At 46.8% G+C, this 18195-nt stretch overlaps 1 protein-coding gene across 4 annotated transcripts in view; it reads left to right on the plus strand.

Annotated features, from left to right (window-relative positions):
* Positions 1 to 18195, plus strand: part of WASF3 (WASP family member 3) — a 676822-nt gene that overhangs the window by 66481 nt on the left and 592146 nt on the right. For 3 of the 4 annotated variants that reach the window (XM_077484052.1, XM_077484053.1, XM_077484054.1), the window contains exons 2-3: positions 3698 to 3789; positions 7131 to 7292. The gene's annotated coding sequence lies outside the window, so the exon portion shown is untranslated. The remainder of the gene's footprint in view (positions 1 to 3697; positions 3790 to 7130; positions 7293 to 18195) is intronic. The other variant, XM_077484055.1, reaches the window with a different exon arrangement.

Consider the following 18195-nt stretch of genomic DNA (forward strand, 5'->3'; position numbering starts at 1 on the left):
AATCAGGGACTCATCAATGCAGACAACTTGATCGGGAGTAAACAAGTCTGCAAAACGTTGGTTGAAGTGGTTTATGAGGGGCTGAATTTTGTAGAGCCGATCGTATTCAGGGTCTCCACGAGGACGACAGAGTTCATTGTCGCTGAAGTGCATGAACCGCAAAATCATCTCGTATCGTGCCCTGGACATGGAAGCAGAGAACACGCGCATATGGTGAATTGGGTCAGTGGACCAATATGACCGCAACTCACTCTTTTTGGTTATGCCCATGTTGAGGGAGAGGCCCAGAAAGATTTTAAATTCGGAAACCGTAACTGGTTTCCATTGTCTGGCAAGGGCGGACTGGGGAATAGTGGCGATGTGTTGACCAGCGTACAAATTGGTTTGGTCCACAATAGATCTATAGAGATCTTCGGTGAAAAACAGTGAGTAAAAGTCAAGTGTCGTAAAATCAACTGTTTCCACGTTAATGCCAGGTTGGCCAGTGAATGGGGGAAGTACGGGTTCTGCAGAAGATGTGGGCACCCAAATAGGATTGGCGAATTCTGCAGGAAGGGCACTATGGGTACGACGGGCCTGTCTTTGTCTTCTTCTTGGTGGCAGCGGGACACTACTTGTGCTTGCCACCTCGCCAGCTTGAACTGCACTTATGGGACTCGCCACGTCACCACGTGTTACTGCAGTGCTGGATGTACGTCCAGGGTGTACTAGGCCGCTGGTGCTTGCCAGTTCACCAGAAGGATGAGTGGCTCTAGTACGTCTCTGCTTCATACGAGTGACCTGCGGTTCCTGCACCTGAACAACAGAATACATTCGGGATTGGGCACACCTGTCCTTAACAGGGGCCTCATCTCCGTCGTCAGAGCTATCTGTCATGGAGCGGCTGTCCTCTACAGGATCGTATTCTGAGCCTGAATCTGACAGATGAGTGACGTCCTCTTCACTATCTGTCATGCTCAGAAACGTGTAGGCCTCTTCACTAGTGTACCTTCGCTTTGCCATTTTGGGCTCTAAATTTAGGGGTACACTAGTGAGACTGACAGGTAAAAAAGCACCTAGCCTGTCAGCGACTGTTTCAAAACGCTACAAAAAAAACTGTTAGCGATCGCAGGGATCAAGCCTGACTCTGCGAACGCTGCAGTTATGTGTGTTGTGTTTTGTAAGTGACAGTGATCGATCGATACTGCACTTGGGTGGGCTGGTCTGGGCTTGGCGGAGGGGCTAAACGCAGGTGCTAGCAGGTATCTGGGCTGATCCCGCTAACAATGCGTTTTGGGAAACCTAAAATGCTGGCAACGCTAATATAGATCTGATCAGATACTATATTACTAAGGGAGGTGTATGCTTTGCGCGTGGGTGTTAGCAGTACTGGCACTAACCTGACGCTGGGGCGACGCAGACCTTATCTGACCCTCAAACTTATATCACCCGCCGGGTGATCAGGGGGTTAAACCTTTATTAGGTAATAAATGGCGGGTGCCCTGAAACAAAAAAAAAATAACTAACCAACCAGCGTCACCTGTAACAGTTATATGGTGATCACTGGTGAAAGGGTTAACTGGGGGGCAATCAGGGGGCTATGCGGTAGTATATGGGGGTCCCTGACGCTATAAAAAGCTGCGGCAAACCTAAATACTTACCTGCCTAACTAGCGTCACCTGTGACACTAATACAGCGATCAGAAAAACGATCGCTTATTAGTGACACTGGCGACGGGGGGTGATCACGGGGTTAAACCTTTATTGGGGGGGTTAGGGGGGCACCCTAGAGCTAAAGGGGGCTAACCCTAACTGCCCTAACAGTTATTACAGTCACAAATGACACCAATGCAAAAAAAAATAAAAATACAATTGGTGTCACTGTGACTGGGGGGGGGCAGGGGTGATTGGGGGGTGATCGGGGGGGGTGAAAAGTGTGCCTGGCGTGTTCTACTGTATGTGTAGTGTTGGGTGCAACTCACCGATCCTCTCTCCTCGGTGCCGGAACGAAAAAGACCGACACGAGGAGAGATTACATCACTTCCTCTGCCTGTGTTTACATTACAGGAGAGGAAGTGATGTCACGGAGCATTTCCATTCGTCGGGAGCGATCGCAAGGGGGTGGCCATGAATGAATGGCCGCCCCCTCATCCCGGATCGCTCCCGAACGAATACCGACCGCCGCAGGCACCGGGGGGGGCCCGATCGGGCCCCCCACCCGCGGGAAGGCAGGGACGTAAATATACGCCCATATGCCTGCCCGTGCCATTCTGTCGACGTATATCGTCGTGCGGCGGTCGGCAAGTGGTTAAGTGCTAGTTCGCACCAGACGCAGTTCCGTTCAGTTCCGTGTGCTTTTTTTCTGCACTAAAAATGCATGCACAGTGTTTTCCATGTATTCTAATGGCTCTAGTTCACCCCATGCATACAGTTTCCAGTCTGTTTCCAGTGGAGAAAATAACCGGAAACTGACCAGAAACTGACTGCATTGTGTGAACTAAAGCCATTGGAATACATGGAAAACACTGTGCATGCATTTTGTGCAGAAAAAAAGCATACAAAACTGCACGGAACTGCATCTGGTGTGAACTGGCCCTAAAGGGGGTTCTGTTTTTACTTTATAGCATTATCTAGCCTCCTTGTGACCGGATAAGTAAGAGGAATATGTCATGATAACACAAAGCTGTGGTCTCAGAAAGCTCACTTAATGTGAGTGTAAATGTAAAATGAGTGTGTTGCACTTGAGTTGGAAAAATAACTTCATCCATTAAAGCATTTTTGGTGGCTGATTTGCTTCATGTCAGGTTCCAATTGGAAGATAATTCATACAGTCCTGAGGTAAATGCTGACTCCGCCCAGCGACAGGAGAGGATAGAAATAAAAGGTTACACTCATTGGCTAGATGTTTCCCACCAAAGGATTTGTCACCAATCCAGTGCTCAGCAGCTGAGGTAAATCTTCCTAGCAACACCAGGCAGCTTGCCACCTGAAACACAAAACAGAAAGAACCAGCAAAGCAGCCAAAGCAAATCATGTATTTAAAGGGGTTGTAAAGTAATTTTTTCTTTTTTCTTAAATAACAAACATGTTATACTTACCTCCACTGTGCAGCTCGTTTTGCACAGAGTGACCCCAAACCTGCTCTTCTGGGGTCCCTCGGCGGCTGTCTCTGCTTCCTCCCGAAAGTATCTCTCACATTCATGCAAGCTCCCTCGCATGGTGAGAAGCACCTGCGGGCGCGCTCCCGTGATACAGGCGGCGGCTATAGCCGCTCACTGTATCACATGGCCCCGCCCCCCGGTGCGCCGCGTCATTGGATGTGATTGACAGCAGCGCGAGCCAATGGCTGCGTTGCTTTCAATCCATCCACTCCAGCCAATCAGCAGCCAGGCTGAGCAGCGAAGAGGATGTCGGGGGCGAGCACGGGACTTTCGAGGGGTCAGGTAAGTAAAATGGGGGGACTGGGGGCGCCAGCATTGTCATAGAATGCATTAAGGTGAAAAAATATTTACCTTTACAACCCCTTTAACAATTATAATAGCCCTCTATTAAGAGTGACATTTATTTATAAAACAAATGGGTGTCAGGGGTGACAATCCCATGGGGCCACTTCTCTATTTTATTCTTTCGTGGCCCTGGCATTCTTACCTAGGCACAAAATGCCCATGTGCTTCTTTTTTGTGAGTTATCTAATACATTTTTTTTCTCCTCTCTTTTAGAATTTGCGCTGCACTTGAAACTTGTTGGCTGATCAGTAACAAGCACAAGAACCAATGCTTGGCTTCCTCTGAAGGATTTTGAAGAAAAACGTGTAAGTAGAAATACAGAGACTTGATTCAGGATTGCTACCAAGTAAAATTTGAGTCGAGGGAAGAAAGTAATTCAAGCGTATGCTTGCAGCATTTTAATGCCATCTAGTTTATCCAAAGATTGTATGGTGAATCTATTTTTTTAAAATTGCCAGACTGTGACTGGCTGTTGTGCTACCTACTTTTTGCTCTAAACGTTATACAAATTTCAAAATAAATAGATTTATGGAGAAAAAAATTGCCAGACTGTGTGTGGGAGAGTTAATGAGGTTATAGCAGTTGTAAACTGCCCCAAAAAATTGGGTTCCCTGCAGATCTAAGCCATAGTATGTACCGCATACTAGCACATTATGACACACTTACCTGCACACAGAGCCCTCCAGCTCACCACTGTCACAGATCCCCCCCCCCCCCCCCACACTTTCATGTACCCTGCCATCCCTTTGGAATCACTGGCTCCGGCCGTTTGAAAGGCCAGAGCCGCAATGACGTCACTCCCACGCACATTGCTCTGCATTCAACTGCATACTGTGTGCCCTGAATGCAGAGCATCACTGCGCATGTACAGGGGACATAATCAGTTATTGTCGACGTGAATATCACCTAAATAACAAATAAGTGAAATAACCTTGCGCTACAGAAATGAGTATGCAAAATAATGAGAGCATTTCCGCACTTTATCAATTGTACACTAATTCTTTTTGCACTTTATCTTATTTGCACATGATATTATTGCATTTTTGCACAGTACTGTGTTCAACACATATCCTCATAGCAACCTCAGGATTGTTAGCCTCGTACCCCTTCTTTGTGATTGTGTAATAGGAAGTTGACTAGAGCGCACCATTAGACAGAATCAATCCTTATAGTGACAGAACATTGACATGGTTGCAGCCTAGTCATTTAAGTTTTTTTCTATACATGTGTGTTATCCCCACATATTTATTAATATCAGCACTAAGGTTTTTTCCCTTTATCAAAATAATGAATTAAGCTTCTCCCCTCAAAGTGCAAAGTGCTGACTTTACTCATGCATGTGTCTTGCTTCGTAACCTCCCTGGCGGTATGATTAGTTCTGATTTTAGGTGCTGAAAGCGGTACTATTATTTTGCATGTAAATTTGGCGTTTTATATTGTAGTCCTGCAATTCTTAGGAATAACTCTCTTAAATCTGTTCAAACCAGAGTCTAGCAGACATCCCGGATATGATAAAGTTTTGAAAAATGAAATCATAAATTATAATATAATAAATAACTATAAATAATTATACCAAATAATAATATAATAATAATAAAAATTATTCAATAATGTAATCAAATCAAAAACACTGAAATTTGCTCAGTTCCAGAATTGTCACTGTCATTACTTTTCAGTATTTGATGACGGATCTTCCCACAAATCGCTATCGTTCAATTCTACGAGTGATTCCAATTTATTATCGCTGTTTTCTAGCTGGTCTAAAATCACTTTTGATGTAAAGGGACAGTTTTGGTTGCTATGGACAATCTCCAGTTTCCAGGCAGAACAGTTTTTATAATATAAAATTACATGCAGAGCACTGGAGAAACCACTAGGAACAAAGGGGATGTGAAATTATTACATACAGCAATTTAATCTGTAAGATTACATTATACTGTATGTAATGTGTGTGTTTCACTTTTTGAATTTGGCGCTGATCTCCGTCCCTATGCGTCGCAATGCTCGCAGGGCACGGAGATGGGCTCTGTGATAAATTGAGCGGAGGACGAGCCGCTTGTACAGCGGGGGGATATCGCGGAGCCAGGGGAGAAAGTAAGTAACCTCCTCCTGCATACAGCGATGCGGTCCCGAGACTGGCTCAGGGTTACCGCTTTTGGTATAAAACTTCCACCCCGAGCCAGACTCGGTAATACCGCCAGGCTGGTTAATATAGGGGGTCAACAATGCCAATAGTTGGTGAAAGCAGGGGTCTGTCAGCAGGGGTCTGTCATTTTGAAAAAATAAAAACAATTTGATAAAATATATATATTTATTAGTTCACATAATTTGTAAAACCAAGGTTCCTGCAGAACCAACCACATTTGTATACATACATACATACACCCCAGATTCATGTGTACAATTACTCATAATAGAGTTCAATTCTGGTGGCGTAGATGGAAGGTTCCTCTACTAGTTTCGCGGATTGTCCGCTTCTTCAGGAGGAGGTCTATATAGTAAATAAATAATACAGAATTCATAACAATTAACAATTAATATTAATTATATAAGTAAAATATTGTAAATTAAATAAGAGTAACAATTGGAATAAGGGGAATATAGGGAAATTTCACTCACCCAGAAATTCAAGGAAAAAAGATGGAGGGAGGTAAAAACAAAATGTGGAGAAATGGGTCCCCTCTATGTTCCCCCCCCCCCCCCAGCGGACATGGAGGATAAGGTACGTATGGTACTGGAAAGAGAAAAAAAAAAAGTACCAAACGCACAGTTCTGTATTATTTATTTACTATATAGACCTCCTCCTGAAGAAGCGGACAATCCGCGAAACTAGTAGAGGAACCTTCCATCTACGCCACCAGAATTGAACTCTATTATGAGTAATTGTACACATGAATCTGGGGTGTATTAACATTTTAAGTGTCATATTCTGTATTTTGTTACTTTTGCTATTCATTAAACTTGTATTAAATTTTTATTTCTAATCTCTTTCTTATCTTTATATATAAAGTACCGGTATAGTCCAACACCAATTTTTTGGTTCTGGTTCGGTATGAAGGGTTAGCATGTACAGCTATCCTATTACCCCCATAACCCCCCCCAAAAAAACCCATACTTGAATTAATCTATGGATGATGGTACATTCGTTTAATTTTACCTATCTGAGGCTACACTCTCAAAGTCTCTAAGGTCAAACTAAATCCGTTTTAGTTATTAAATGGTTTATTCTGACTGAAAGCTATAAAGAAGGCAAAATGGGTTTAGGACCTCCTACTGGAGCTGTTAGGAAGCAGCAGGCAATGGATTAAAAGAGAATGAGGATAAAAATTAATAGTACATTCACATGATTCCAGTTTTTTTACATTCCAATTTCTTTTAATTGTGAGCTGCAGGAGAATCTGAATTATGTTACTTGCAGATTACTTCTTGTCCCTCCCAGCAGCCAGTGGATGGGGTTTATTGACAGCTGAAACTATCTGTATTACTGTGATGGCTCAGTGGTGTCAGACCCGCATTGGAGCAGCATCATTTGGAACAGTTTTGCCACATGCCCAAAAATATTTAAAAGAAATAAAAAATTTCTATGGAAATCAGATGTAGGCAAATAACTTGGTATACATGTTTACTTTTGTATGTTTTCCTGTAGTTTTCCTTGTGAAACTGGAGTTCCACTTGCCCAAATAAGGGAGTTTCAAGCACTTCGATGGTCATAAAACAATTGGTACTCTGAAGGATTCCACACCCACCCCCGATCTTCAGGAGCATCCCTCCCAAAGCAGGTGTCTCTTGAAAAGCTGCTGAAGCAAAGGTAAAAAATTTCCCCACATCATTCCAATGCTCAGCATACTAACCACATGCCTCCTGAGCACATACCCCCTTCCTGACCAGGCCAATTTTCAGCGCTGTCACACTTTGAATGACAATTGTGCGGTCATGCAACACTGTACCCAATTGAAATTTTTATCATTTTTTTTCAAACAAATAGAGCTCTTTTCATAGTATTTAATCACCACTGGGTTTTTTTTTTGGCTAAACATACTAAAAAAGACCGGAAATGAAAAATTTTGCAAACAGGTAATTTTTCTCCTACACTGATGTGCACTGATGAGGCTGCACTGAAGGACACTGATAGGTGGCACGGATGAGGAGGCACTGATGAGGCTGCACTGATAGGCAGCACTAAAGGGCACTGAGAGGTAGCACTGATAGGCGGCACTGATAGGCACCAGTATGCAGCACTGATAGGCAACACTGATAGGTGACACTGTTAAGGAGGCACTGATGGACACAGATTGGCAGCACTGATGGGCACTGATAGGTTGCACTGATGGGCACTGAAAGGTTGCACTGATGAGCACTGATTGGCAGCACTGGTGGGCACTAATTGGCAGCACTGATAGGCACTAATTGGCAGCACTGGTGGGACTGCACTGATAATCAGGACACTGATCATTGGTACTGATATCCCTTTCACAGTTATCGTCTTTCTTCTTCTCGCCTCATGCTCTTAGCAAGAGGAAAGAAACGCCGATAACCGGCTTGTGTTTACATGCCGTGATCAGCTGTCCTTGACTGACAGCTGATTACGTTGTAAAGGGCCACTCTGATTCGCCTCTTACCTCGATCTGATTGGCTTGTTCTGCGGGCCAATTAGACTGCGGGGGGATACGCAGAGGAGAAAGCAAGCTGTCAACTGTGCACAAAAGGCTCACCAGAACTAGGACAGAAACTGACTACCCCTGTCCGAGACAATCACCTTGGGTAGCCCATGTAAGCAAAAGATCTCCCAAGCAAAAGTAAGTCTGGAGCACGACAGTACGGAGACTCTCTGGCGAACAGTATCCAGAATACGATCAGGAGGAATCACAGGAACCAGAACTGATTCCATCTTGGAAGTGGAAGAAAATTGTCGTGACAAAGCACCAGCCCTTACATTCTTAGTACCAGGTAAGAATGAGACAATGTGATTGAAACTTGACAAGAAAAGAGCCCATCGCGCCCATCTGGGAGAGAGACATTTAGCCTCAGACAAGAATGTCAGATTCTTATGGTCAGTAAGAATGAGAACCGGCACAGTGGCTCAGTTTGATGGGCACAGTAGCTGCATTTGATGGCACAGTGGCTGCATTTGATGGGCACAGTAGCTGTGTTTGATGGGCAAAGTGTCTGCTATTAATGGGCATAGTGGCTGCTTTTAATAGGCACAGTGGCTGCGTTCGAAGGGCACAGTGGCTTTGTTTGATGGGCGCAGTAGCTGCATTTGATGGGCACAGTAGCTGCGTTTGATGGGCACAGTGGCAGCATTTGATGGGCACATTGGCTGCTTTAATGGGTGACAGTGGCTGCGTTTGATGGGCACAGTGGCAGCATTTGATGGGCACAGTGGCTGTGTTTATGGGCACAGTAGCTGCGTTTGATAGGCACAGTGGCAGCATTTGATGGGCACAGTGGCAGCCTTTAATGGACACAGTGGCTGCTTTTAATGTTCAGAGTGGCTGCATTTGATGGGAAGTGGCTGCATTTGATGGGCAGTGGCTGTGTTTACTGGGCACAGTGGCAGCATTTGATGGACACAGTGGCTGCTTTTAATGGGCACAGTAGCTGCTTTTAGGCGGGGTAGAGTGGCTGCGTTTGATGGGCACAGTAGCTGCGTTTGATTGGCACAGTGGCAGCATTTGATGGTACAGTGGCAGCATTTGATGGGCACAGTGGCGGCTTTTCATGGGCACAGTGGTTACGTTTAATGGGCACGGTGGCTGCGTTTGATGGCGCACTGGCTGCGTTTGATGGGCACAGTGGCTCTATTTGATGGGCACAGTGGCAGCGTTTGAGCACAGTGGCAGTTTTTGATGGGCACAGTGGCAGCTTTTGATGGGCACAGTGGCAGCTTTTGATGGGCACAGTGGCTGTGTTTGATGGGCACAGTGGCAGCTTTTGATGGGCACAGTGGGTGTTTGATGGGCACAGTAGCTGTGTTCGAGCACAGTTGCAGCTTTTGATGGGCACAGTGGGCATTTGATGGGCACAGTGGGGGTTTGATGGGCACCGTGGCAGCTTTTGATGGGCACAACTTACTTAGGTTCCACTTACTTGAGGCCGGCCTGATGCAGTGCAGGGGAGTCAGTCACAGCAAGGCAGCTGCTCTCTCTTCATAAATGCTCCGTTCCCTCTCAGCCACGCTGTCTAAAGAACATGGTAGAAGTGGGTGGGGCTTGTTCACTAGCCGCGGAGGCGGCTCGATATGAATGCTGGGGCGGCCGTGGTGCACTTTGAATTCTGAGGCCGCCGTGGCCTCTGACTGACGTCACTAGCTAGACGCCGAGCAGCCGGCAATTCTAGCAAGTAGCAACCAGTGCAGTCAACTTCAAGTGAGTACCACAGACAGCTTTGGCGCCATTCTTCTGCAGCACATAGTAGCGCTGGGGTGAGGTGCACCCCGGATCGGCTCTGACCTTAGGTCCATCCGTGACAGGACCTTAAGGTTCGGGCTTGGTAGGACAAGACTTCAAAAAGTGACCTGCCTGGCCACAATAAATGCACAATCTCTCCTTCCTCCTAAAGGTTCTCTCATCCGCAGAGAGATGCATGAAACCCAAGTGCATGGGTTCACCTTCACTGACTGGCTCAGTACCAGGAGGCATGGGATTTGAGGAAGACAAGGGTGGCACTGCAAAGCTTGGAGACAAATGTACAGGAGGCTTCCGCAAAAACTCCTTAACCACTTTCAGACCGGACCATTTTGCTGGTCAATGACCAGAGGTCTTTTTACAATTTGGCACTGCGCTGCTTTAACTGGTAATTGCGCGGTCATGCAATGTTGTACCCAAACTATATTTGCGTCCTTTTTTTTCCCACAAATAGAGCTTTCTTTTAAAGGTATTTGACTGACTCTGCGATTTTTATTTTTTGCGATATAAACGTAAAAAGACCAATAAACTCAATTTTAGTCATACATTTAGGCCAAAATGTATTCAGCCACATGTCTTTGGTAAAAAAAAAGTCGATAACTGTATATTTATTGGTTTGCGCAAAAGTTGTCACATCTACAAACTAAGGTACGTTTTCTGGAATTTACGCAGCTTTTAGTTTATGACTGCCTATCTCATTTCTTGAGGTGCTAAAATGGCAGGGCAGTACAAACCCCCCCCCCCCCCCAAATGACCCCATTTTGGAAAGTAGACACCCTAAGGAAATTGATAAGAGGCATGTTGAGCCCATTGAATATTTTATTTTTTTGCCTCAAGCGATTGAATAATGACAAAAAAAAAAAATTATTTATTTTTTTTACACAAAGTTGTCACTAAATGATATATTGCTCACACATGCCATGGTTATATGTGGAATTGTACCCCAAAATACATTCTGCTGCTTCTCCTGAGTACGGGGATACCACATGTGGTCGACTTTTTGGAAGCCTAGCCGCGTACGGGGCCCCGAAAACCAAGCACCGCCTTCAGGATTTCTAAGGGCATACATTTGTAATTTCACTCCTCACTACCTATCACAGTTTTGAAGGCCATAAAATGCCAAGATGGCACAAAACCCCCACAAATGACCCCATTTTAGAAAGTAGACACCCCAAGCTATTTACTGAGAGGCATGTTGAGTCCATGAAATATTTTATATTTTGCCACAAGTTGCGGGAATATTACAAACTTTTTTTTTTTCACAAAGTTGTCACTAAATGATATATTACTCACACATGCCATGGGCATATGTGAAATGACACCCCAAAATAAATTCTGCTGCTTCTCCTGAGTACGGGGATACCACATGTGTGGGATTTTTTGGGAGCCTAGCCGCGTACGGGGCCCCGAAAACCAAGCACTGCCTTCAGGATTTCTATGGGTGTAAATTTTTGATTTTACTCCTCACTACCTAACGCAGTTTTGAAGGCCATAAAATGCCAAGATGGCACAACCCCCCCCCCCCATTTTGGAAAGTAGACACCCCGGTACACTAGTGAGACTCACAGGTAAAAAAGCACCTAGGCTGTCAGCGACTGTATCAAAACGCTACAAAAAAAACTGTTAGCGATGGCAGGGATCAGGCCTGACTCTGCGAACGCTGCAGTTATGTGTGTTGTGTTTTGTAAGTGACAGTGATCGATCGATACTGCACTTGGGTGGGCTGGTCTGGGCTTGGCGAAGGGGCTAAACGCAGGTGCTAGCAGGTATCTGGGCTGATCCCGCTAACAATGCGTTTTGGGAAACCTAAACTGCTGGCGACGCTAATATAGATCTGATCAGATACTATATTACTAAGGGAGGTGTATGCTTTGTGCGTGGGTGTTAGCGGTACTGGCACTAACCTGACGCTGCCTGGGGCGACACAGACGTTATCTGACCCTCAAACTTATATCACCCGCCGGATGATCAGGGGATTAAACCTTTATTAGGTAATAAATGGTGGGTGCCCTGAAACTATAAAAAAATAACTAACCAACCAGCGTCACCTGTAACAGTTATATGGTGATCACTGGTGAAAGGGTTAACTAGGGGGCAATCAGGGGGCTTTATGCGGTAGTATATGGGGGTCCCTGGCGCTATAGAAAGCTGCGGCAAACCTAAATACCTACCTGCCTAACTAGCGTCACCTGTGACACTAATACAGCGATCAGAAAAACGATCGCTTATTAGGCTGGGTTCACACTGGAGCAATGCGGGAACGCCACGAATCTGCGGCGGGTTCCCGCATCACACTGCCCTATGCGAACTGCTGGGAGTGTCAGTGAAATGTTAATGACACCCCCAGATCAGTTCGCATATCGCAGTGCGATCTGCAAACTCGGACAGGAATCGGATCGCATGGTGTGAACACCCATGCGATCCGATTCTGCTGCGGACCAAAAAAAGGGTCCCGTGCGAGTTTGCGGCGGGTGCGACGCAAATTCAGCCATACTATCTGTATGGCTGAACTCGAATCGCACAGAGATCGGATGTGATTTGCACTGCAGTGCGGTGCGAATCACATCCGTTCTCATAAACCGCTGCAATGTGAACCCAGCCTTAGTGACACTGGCGACGGGGGGTGATCACGGGGTTAAACCTTTATTGGGGGGTACCTTAGAACTAAAGAGGGCTAACCCTAACTGCCCTAACAGTTATTACAGTCACAAATGACACCAATGCAAAAAAAAAAATGCAATTGGTGTCACTGTGACTGGGGGTGCAGGGGTGATTGGGGGGGTGAAGGGGGGGTGAGAGTGTGCCTGGCATGTTCTACTGTGTAGTGTAGTGTTGGTGCAACTCACCGATCCTCTCTCCTCGGTGCCGGAACGAAAAATACCGACACGGAGGAGAGATTACATCACTTCCTCTGCCTGTGTTTACATTACAGGAGAGGAAGTGATGTCATGCTGCACTTCCATTCGTCAGGAGCGATCACGAGGGGGTGAATGAATGGCCGCCCCCTCATCCCGGATCGCTCCTGAACGGATTCCGACCGCCGCTGGCACCGGGGGGGGCCCGATCGGGCCCCCCACCCGCGGGAAGGCAGGGACTATGTTCCAAACAACCTCTGCTGCCAGAGTACGGAATTCAATGGCGTAATTGGCAACAGTTCTCATACTCTGATGGACATGAGGCACTTGGCAGCATAAGCAGAGCGTGCGGGAACATCAAATACCCTTTTAAAAGAAGCCACAAACTCAGGGTAACTCGAGACAACAGGTTTTTGCGTCCCTCATAGAGGGTTTGCCCAGGCCAAGGCTCTCAGAAAGCAAAGATATCATGAAACCTACTTTACTTCTGTCGATGGAAAACGCCTGGGGCAGCATCTCAAAGTAGTATAGCTCAACCTGGTTGAGAAGCCCATTGCATTGGACTGGATCATCCCCAAATCGCTGGGGAAGTGGAGCGGAACCAGACACACTGCTTATAGAGGTAATACTCGAGACAGGTGCCTGCACAGAGACTGGAGCAGCAGCAGGGACGAACTGCGACACAGGATGTACCGGAGCAGCCACAGTGGAAGATTCCAGGTGAACCGTGTGACTCAGGAGCGTTTGTAACGCCATTGCAAACTGATCCATGCCAGTGTTGCCAACTGTCCGTTAATTTACGGGCAGCCCATAAGTTTCCGCCTGTTTTCAGGCCGCCCGTAAATATCCATTACGGGCAGCTGTGCCTGTAAAAAAGATAGCTGTGGGCCGACAATGCAACAGCGCATGCGCTGTTCTGTTGCCTGCCGAGCTTGGGAAAACTCGTACATGCTCGGCCAGACGGGCGCATGCTCAGTGATGTGATGGCGCTGCCTGGCGCCATTTCTAGTTGCTGTCCCAGTGGTACCAAGTGCCAACCTCCCTTGCTAGAATTTACCCATCAGTCTCTGAGTTGTGTTGGAGGGGATGCGTGCATATTTGGTGGGGCTGTCCGTTAGTCTAACCCTTTTGGTCTGCTGTCCGCAGATGCATATCGGATAGTCTAGGTATAGATGTGCCTTTTTCCCCGAAGCACTTTCTGCTTCACATCCCCCCCATCCCCCTTCTCACTATAAACGCAGTGCTCTCCCTCACCTCGGCAATGCCACAAAGCGACTTATACCAATTCACTGGAAGAGCCCGCAAGTCATAAGTGAGTAGAACTGTCTTGGGAAGGTGACGGAGATCATGGAAGCAGAGGAATGAGTGGCCACGTGCAAAGGAACTCGTGAGCGCTTTGACTCAATCTGGGACCATGGTGGAGGCCTCTAGTCTTGATGTTGCCTTGTAAACTTTGGCGGATCCTGCCTTCGAGCAACTTGTTCCCTGTGAACCGGGCCCTGAATCAGGTTCAGAACCAGGTACAAAATTAGCATTTGATGTTCCTAGTGTAGATATACCCCATCAGCCAATGAACCAAGTGTGTTTGCCGATTTATAAAGGCCTTAGCGGTACTTGTATATCATTTTCTTTTCCTTTTGTATATTTTTTTTCATGTCGTCTTTGTTCCTACTTAAATTTATGTGAGTCTAAGATGCTGCAAGGCATCTGCTTTGATTTACTGAGCGAGCCCTCTCTACTTCCCCCAAAGTGTGAGGGGAACATCCACTTAAATCGAAAATCTAGGACAGGGATGGGCTCGTACTAACAATAATTATACTCATGGTGTAATGTATTGTGGCGCTACCGATATCAGTATTTGCCCTTAAGGTGCATTTTGCCTTCCCTTTCCCCTTACCCTTTTGTCTGTACACTGTTTTGTATGGCTTAAAATGTAAAATAAAGATTATATATAAAAAAAAAAATAATAATAAAAAAAATGAAAGAGACCATAAAACTGGTAGATTTTTCCAGTAAAATGTAGGAACATTGCCAGTTGTCTATATAGAAATCTCCCCTGGAATTCATGAGGTATTATTGACACTCATTAGAAATATGTCTCCTGTTCATGCAACAAACGGCGCAGCTTGGGACAGATTAATGCAACTGTCAGTAAAGTGTATATGAATCTGTTGCAAAATTGCCTGAGAGAGAATTTTGTCTGTCACACAATACTTATACCAACCTAAAGGAAGTCTTATGCCGCGTACACACGATCAAACAAGCGGGTGGAAAAGTCCGGCAAACTGAAGTCCGCCGGACAATCCCCCCGTGTGTAGCCTCCGGCATACTTTTTTGACCCGAAAGTACGGCGGACTTAGAAAGTGGTTTTGCACTCCAATCTTCCCGCCGGACTCGCATTTCGACGGACAATCTGGCCGTATGTGTGCCAGACCGCCGTACTTTTGAAATGAGCCGTTCATTTCGAGCGGGTCTGCAGGTAGGCGGGGCCCGCAAAGGAGACGCCGCTGGCCCCGCCACCTGGTATGGACTTAAAGGGGAACCCCAACGCCAAAAAAAGTCGGCGTGGGGGTCCCCCCCAAGTCCACAACAGACCCTTGTCCGAGCACGCTACCCGGCGTGGGGGTCCCCCTCAAGTCCACAACAGACCCTTGTCCGAGCACGCTACCCGGCCGGCCAGGAAAGGAGGGGCGAGCGAGCGCCCCCCCCTCCTGAGCCGTACCAGGCCGTGTGCCCTCAACAAGGGGGGTGCCTCGAGGAAGGGGGGCTACGCGCCCCCCCCCAGCCCAAAGCACCTTGTCCCCATGTTGATGAGGACAATGGCCTCTTCCCGACAACCCTGGCCGTTGGTTGTCGGGGTCTGCGGGTGGGGGGCTTATCGGAATCCGGGAGCCCCCTTTAATAAGGCGGCCCTCGGATACCGCCCCCCACCCTATGTGAATGAGTATGGGGTATACCCCTACCCATTCACCTGTGAAATAAAGTACAAAAAAAAAACACAACACACAAGATAAAATAATTTATTGCACAGCTCCGGGGGTCTTCTCGCCGGACTCCTCCGCTATCTTCTTGTAGCTCTTTTGCTAGCGGAGGAGCCCGGCATTCTTCTTCGTTGCCGCGGCCTCTTCTTCCGACTTCGGGGGTCTTGTCCCCCTCTTCGGTTCTTCTGCCGGGCCACCGCGCCTTCTTATAGCTCTTTTACAGGCGGTGGCCCGGTCTTCCGCCGCCGCCGCCTTCCGTTCTTCTTCTTCTTCTCCTTCTTCTCCTGGAGATGTTGACTCGACGTTCTCTCCGGCCGCAATGCCAGGGACGCGCTGCGACTTATATAGGGACAAGGGGCGGTGTCACATGGGTTGATGTCACATGGGTTGATGTCACATGGCGCAGTCCCAGTATCCTCCGGGACTGTGACATCGTAAGGGGGCAGGGTCACCATGTGACATCAACCCATGTGACACCGCCCCTTGTCCCTATATAAGTTGCAGCGCAGCGCGTCCCTGGCATTGCGGCCGGAGAGAACGTCGAGTCAACATCTCCAGGAGAAGAAGGAGAAGAAGAAGAAGAAGAACGGAAGGCGGCGGCGGCGACGGAAGACCGGGCCACCGCCCTATAAAAGAGCTATAAGAAGGCGCGGTGGCCCGGCAGAAGAACCGAAGAGGGGGACAAGACCCCCGAAGTCGGGAGAAGAGGCTGCGGCGACGAAGAAGAATGCCGGGCTCCTCCGCTAGCAAAAGAGCTACAAGAAGATGTGTGTTGTGTTTTTTTTTTTTGTACTTTATTTCACAGGTGAATAGGTAGGGGTACATTGTACCCCATACTCATTCACATAGGGTGGGGGGCCTGTTGTGGACTTGGGGGGGACCCCCACACCAATTTTTTTTGGCGTTGGGGTTCCCCTTTAAGTCCATACCAGGTGGCGGGGCCAGCGGCGTCTCCTTCGCGGGCCCCGCCTACCTGGAGACGCGCTCGAAATGAGCGGACTTTCCTCCGCGTGTGTGGGCGAGTCCGTTCATTTCAAAAATAGGGCGGATAGTACGGCGGACTTAGTACGCCATATTAGTCCGCTGAAAAAGTGCCGTGTGTGGGCAAGTAGCTCGTTCGGAAAGTCCGACGGACAGTCTGGCGGGAAGTCCGCCAGACTAAGTCCGTCGGATAGACGGCTACGTGTGTACGCGGTATTACCGGTATTTACCTGCACTTTTCTCATCATTGATTTGGTGATATTTCTTTATAAATTTGTCACAGCCATAGCGGCAGAATATAAGAACCACAAGAATTAGTTGCGTGTGTCTGAAGCAGCAAGAAAACCGCCATAGTATTTTCTAATACAGCCATAATACCAGAAAAGTGTTACAAGTACTTTATTGAATGGCTCCCCTTCTGTATAAAAAGAGCTTGAAGGCCTTCAGTACCCCCCATGTGGGTACAGCTAAGAATAAGGGACTTGTGGATACAGGTAAGAATAAAGTACATGTGCGTATAGGTAAGAATAAATTACATGTGAGTAGAGGTAAGAATAAGGTACATGTGGGTACAGGTAGTAATAAAATACTTGTGGGTACAGGTAAAAATAAGGTACCGGTACATGTGTGTATAGGTAAGAATAAATTACATTTGGGAACAGATAAGAATAAGGTACTCGTGGGTACAGGTAAGAATAAGGAGCATGTGGGTAGAGGTAAGAAGGTACATGTGGGTACAGGTAGGAATAAAACACATATGAGTACAGGTAAGAATAAAGTACATGTGGGTACAGGTAAGAATACGGCAAATGTGGGTACAGGTAAGAATAAAGTACATGGGGATACAGGTAGGAACAAGGGACATGAGGGTAGAGATAAGAATAAGGTACATGTGGGTACAGGTAAAAATAAAAGTACATGTGGGTGCAGGTAAGAATAAGGCAAATGTGGGTACAGGTAAGAAAAGGGTACATGGGGATACAGGTAAGAATAAAGTACATATACCCACATGTGGGCACAGGTAGGAATTAGGGACATATGGGCATAGGTAAGAATAAGGTACATGTGGGTACAGGTACAATACACATGAGTACAGGTAAGAATTAGGTGCATGTGGGTACAGGTGGGAATGAAGTACATGTGGGTACAGATAAGAATGTGGGTACAGGTAAGAATAAACTACATGTGGGTACAGGTAAGAATGAGGTACATGTGGGTACAGGTAAGAATAAATTACCTGTGGGTACAGGTAAGAATGAGGTACATGTGGGCAGAGGTAAGAATGAGTTACTTGTGGGTACAGGTAAGAATAAATTACCTGTGGGTACAGGAAAGAATGAGGTACATGTGGGTACAGGTAAGAATGAAGTACATATGGGTACAGGTAAGAATACATGTGATTACAGGTAAAGCCCCATACACACGATCGGACTTTGTACAAACTTTCCCTTGGATTTTTGTGCAAAGGGCGTTGGCTGTAAGTTTGT

The sequence above is a fragment of the Lithobates pipiens genome, unplaced genomic scaffold (genome assembly GCF_037356315.1).
Source record: "Lithobates pipiens isolate NorthernLeopardFrog02 unplaced genomic scaffold, aLitPip1_a1.2 Scaffold_16, whole genome shotgun sequence".
NCBI classification, from domain to species: domain Eukaryota; kingdom Metazoa; phylum Chordata; class Amphibia; order Anura; family Ranidae; genus Lithobates; species Lithobates pipiens.